Here is a 4,909-nt window from a genome sequence, read left to right as displayed (position 1 = left end):
ATCGCTCAGTAACAGTGTATATTTCACAATTTCGACAACTTGCAATTGACATCAAGTGGGATGATGCTGCACTCATTAGTCAATTTCTTTATGGATTGCAATACGAAGTAAAGAAATTGATGCTCAACTTACCTGATCCTCAAACTTTGAGTCAAGCAATCGATTTTGCGGTAAAATGCGATAATCGACTTTTTGAATTTCGATCTGAGAATCATTCACGGGAACCTCAACGTTATTACTCAATGGCAACATCATGTCAGGGACAAGAACTCGATGAAAGCTAAAGAGTAAGTGAGACTTTTCTCAAAAAGAAATAGGACAAAATAGAAATATGTATATTAAGAAAGAAACTGGAATGGCTATTGCCAAAATACAAGAAAACTAGAGACCCTTGAAACTAGACTAGAAGCAAGAAAGGAGTTGACAAGAGTGAAGAAGGCTTCACTCTTGCCTCTATATATACTATCTAACTAGAAGCCACGTGGCGATGTTCTATAAGACCTCCAATATATGTTGACTTTCTAGGCCACATGCCTTTGCTTGCAAGGCAAGTTTTCTATGGATAGACCACGTAGTTAGCTTGTTCTTTAAGCTTCCAACATGCGTGGCACATGGCTAACTTGTTGACCAAGTTTCTAACCTAAAAGTCAACTATAGACTCCTATAAAGTCAAAGTAGCGTCTATGAAGCTTCTAAGAAGCTTCTCTAGAAGATATTACACAATTAACCTACTTTTACATACTTTTATCTATTCATATAGGTAATTATATGTATGTCCGTGACATTACCCCCCCTTCTAGGGACGAGTTCCACGAGGAGCGGTGATTATATATTGAGAAAATCTAATATGCGGTGAATTGTATTTGCTACATACTCTGATCTTTGTTCTCTTCGAAGATAGTTGATGGGTCCTCTTAGCCATCGATAGTGTCCCATTCCAGGGCGAGAAGACCACCCTGTTATTTGATCACTGTTGAGGCCTTCATAACTTCCTTCAAATAATACATTTGAAACACCATCAGGAGTCGTTCCTATCTCCAATAATATCACCAAACATCGAGAATCTCTTCCAAGGTCGTGATACCAAACGCGTTGTATCTCACCATCTATTCGAGGAAGAACATGTCGTTCTTGAGGGTCTTCATTTCGGTTGCGTCGTCTTGAAGGTTGTGACAATCGCAATGTCTCATCCGGTAAGTCAGCAAACGAAGGTTCTTGAGTTGAATCCGCTGGTTGTTGGCTCTCCATCTAATTAGCGTCACAAAATGCAAAGAAGTTGCAAACAAGGATAGAAAATTGAATGTTATCTTGCCTCAATCTTGTCTCTTTTATAAGAGAGGTTTTCATCTTGGTTTTGATGGATGTCGTTGATGAAAAACTTTGACTTTAGCTGATGCATTTGCTAGATTCCTGGATGGCTCCCATGTGCGCTCACTAATATCATATCTGCACCAATGAACAAGATATTCCAGCTTATTTCGGCGCCGCCTTGAGTCTAATATCTCTTCCACCTCAAATTCTTCATTATTATCTACTTCTATAGGAGGCGGTGGCATTTGTCTTCTTCCTTGTATATCCACTGTCTTATATGGTTCAAGAAGAGACACGTGGAATACAGGATGGATCTTCATTGACTCCGGTAGATGTAACCGATATGCAACTGGGTTGATCTGTTCAGAAACAGAAAAGGGGCCAAGCCTACGATAGTCCAATTTGTCACAAGGTCGAGTGGTCTTGATATTGCGACGAAGTAGCCATACCTTATCACCCACGTTGAGTTGTGGTTGCTCTTTACGATATACATCTGCATTTATCTTTTGTCGTTCTTGAGCTTTCTTCAACTGCGCCTTCATTATTGCATGTAACTCTGACAACCGATTTGCCATATCTTCTGCTGCAGGATTATCAACTTTTGAAAAATCAAAAGTATCAAGTCGTGGATGATAGCCATAATTGGCAAAGAAAGGTGTTTGTTGCGTGGAGGAATGTACCGTATTATTATAAGCAAACTCTGCCAATGGCAGAAGGTTTGTCCAATCATCTTGTTGGTAGTTGATGGTACACCTTAAATACTGTTCCAAGACTTGGTTTACGCGCTCTGTTTGTCCATCAGTTTGAGGATGGAAAGCTGAAGATAGCTTTATGTCCACTTTTAAAATCTTGAAAAGAGTCCTCCAGAATCTCGACACAATTTGAGTTCCCCTGTCCGATATGATATCTTTAGGTAATCCTTGATAGCGATAGATATTATCAATGAAAAGCTTAGCTGTTTCTTCACCTGTGATAGATTTTGTACATGGCATAAAATGTGCCATCTTGGTGAAACGATCTACTATCACAAATATAGAATCATAAGATCTTGAGTTTGGAAGATCTGTGATGAAATCCATAGAAACAGAAGACCATGGTTGTTCTGGTATAGGTAATGGCTGAAGAAGTCCGTAAGGTCGATGACGAGGAATTTTTGATCTTGAACAAATATCACATGATTGTACAAAGTCTTTGACTGACTTCCACATTTGTGGCCACCAAAAATCTCTTGATATGAGTTCCAGAGTCTTATTATATCCAAAGTGCCCTGCTGCTGGAAAGTCATGACGTGCTTGAAGAACACGTAAACGTGCTTTTCCTTCTGGAACATATAGGCGTCCTTCAAAATATAATAGATTATTCTTGAACTCGAACTTAGAAGAATCATGAGACTTGGCAGAATTATTCTCGATATCATGAACAAGAGGGTCTGAGGACATACTGAACTGGATTTGCTTGAGAAAAGTTGAATCAACAGTCAATGTTGATTTCACTGCTCAGAGATGAAATTGCTCCGGTTTCAAGAGGACCGTTCTTTGTTGCTCAAAAGCTGCATCTCCTTCTTTTGGTGCAAAATAAGAACGTCTAGACAGGGCATCGGACAAACCTTGTTGTTTTCCTGGCCAATAAGTGATAATGAAGTCGAATCTTGACAAAGACATACTCCAACGAGCTTGACGACGATTCAACACGCGTGCTGACATGAAATACTCGAGGTTCTTGTGATCTGTATACACAGTGACTGGACTAGAAGCGCCTTCTAGATAATGACGCCATTCTTGAAAGGAATCCACGATTGCAAGAAGTTCTTTATCGTGGATCTCATAATTGATCTCGGCTGCTGAGAATTTTCTTGAATGAAAAGCTATCGGATGAAGTTTGTCATCTGTTCCCATTTGTGATAAAACTGCACCCAAGGCAAAATCCGATGCGTCTGTTTCCATAAAAAATGCCTTGGAAAAGTCAACACGATATAAGACTGGTGCAGAGACAAACGATGTCTTCAAGGCTTCAAATGCTACTTCCGCTTCTTGATTCCATTGAAATTTATCTTTACTAGTCAAGCGTGTAAGTGGAGCTGCAACTCGTGAGAAGTCTTTGATGAAGATCCGATAGTAATTGGCAAATCCCAAGAAACATTGGACATCTCTCACAGTCTTTGGAATCTTCCAATCCATGATTGTTTGGACTTTCTTAGAATCCATCATAAGACCATCATTTGAAATGATGTATCCTAAAAAGTCAACTTGAGTAGTGTGAAATACACACTTTTCCATCTTGGCGTACAATCTTGCATCTCTGAGTTTTTGTAATACTTGACGAACATGTATTTCATGTTCTTCAACATTCTTAGAATAAATCAGGATATCGTCTAGGTAGCAGACGACAAAATTGTCTAAGAATTCACGAAATACATCATTCATGAGATGTTGAAAAGCAGCTGGTGCATTTGTGAGTCCAAAAGGCATGACATTATATTCAAAATGCCCGTACCTGGTTCGAAACGCAGTCTTCCATTCATCTCCTTCTTTGATCCGTACTAGATTATATGCTCCTCTTAGATCTATTTTTGTATAGATCTTAGCTTGATTTAACTGGTCAAGGAGTCCTGATATCAAAGGTAATGGATACCTGTTCTTGATTGTGATCTTGTTGAGTCCTCGATAGTCAACACACATTCGTAAAGATCCATCTTTTTTCTTTACGAATAGAATTGGAGCTCCTGCTGGAGATTTTGAATGGCGTATGAAATTCTTTGCTAAATTCTCGTCAATATATGTCTTGAGTTCAGCCAACTCATCTTGCGATAAACTGTAAATTGGTCCAAATGGTGGCTGAGTTCCTTCCTTGAGATCGATTGAACAATCGTATGGGCGATGCTCAGGAAGAATATCTGCATTCTTTTTCTCAAAAACGTCTTGATAATTCTGATATTGACTTGGAATGCCACTTGAAGTCTTTACGCTTTCAGAAATAGGTGCAGCATAAATAGCAAAAGTTGATCCTTCTTTTGCTGCGTGTATAAATGCTTTTGCACCTATAGGTGCGAGTTTTACTATACTAGACTCATGGTTTTTTACTTGGTTAATAGAACTGTTACTAATGCTCTGAGGAAAATCAAGTTTACGAGAAATCCAATCTATTCGAGGATTATACTTTTCTAACCATGATAAGCCTAAAATTACTGGATTAGAGGGAGATCTAATTATATTAAAAATTACGCAACTACTATGACCATTTATTACTACATCTACAGGAAGTGTTTCGTGAGTTACATCTCCAGAAGACAACGGACGACCATCTATGACTTCTACGTGTACAGGTTGAGTTTTTGTATTAATGATATTCTATGACATCTAGCAAATTCTTCATCTAAAAAACAAGATGAGGCTCCTGAATCTACCAAGGCAGAGGCTTTGTAATTATTAGGTCCTAAACGCACATCTATTATAAAACAAGGAGATGGTTTTGAGGAGAGGATAGGACCTTTATTAGAAGTTGTACAAGATTCCAGCCGCACGGTCCCTATTGTAGCTGGACGTACTCGTTTTCCGACATACTGTCTTCTTTGACAGCCGTACTCCTCATTTTGTAGTTA

The 4,909-nt window shown here is 38.8% G+C and overlaps 1 long non-coding RNA gene across 1 annotated transcript; it reads right to left on the bottom strand.

The window, feature by feature from the left end:
• Positions 1 to 314: 314 nt before the first annotated feature.
• On the bottom strand, positions 315 to 4,675 carry LOC149988384 (uncharacterized). The gene is made up of 2 exons (XR_016504798.1): positions 1,761 to 4,675; positions 315 to 1,446 (listed from the first exon to the last, which is right to left on the bottom strand). It is a non-coding gene; the product is annotated as an uncharacterized LOC149988384 (long non-coding RNA).
• Positions 4,676 to 4,909: the final 234 nt, after the last annotated feature.

This window comes from Physcomitrium patens, chromosome 9 (genome assembly GCF_059467195.1).
Source record: "Physcomitrium patens ecotype Gransden chromosome 9, ASM5946719v1, whole genome shotgun sequence".
NCBI lineage: Eukaryota > Viridiplantae > Streptophyta > Bryopsida > Funariales > Funariaceae > Physcomitrium > Physcomitrium patens.
Note: the sequence above shows the minus strand (reverse complement) of the source record. Positions and strands in the feature narration are given on the sequence as shown.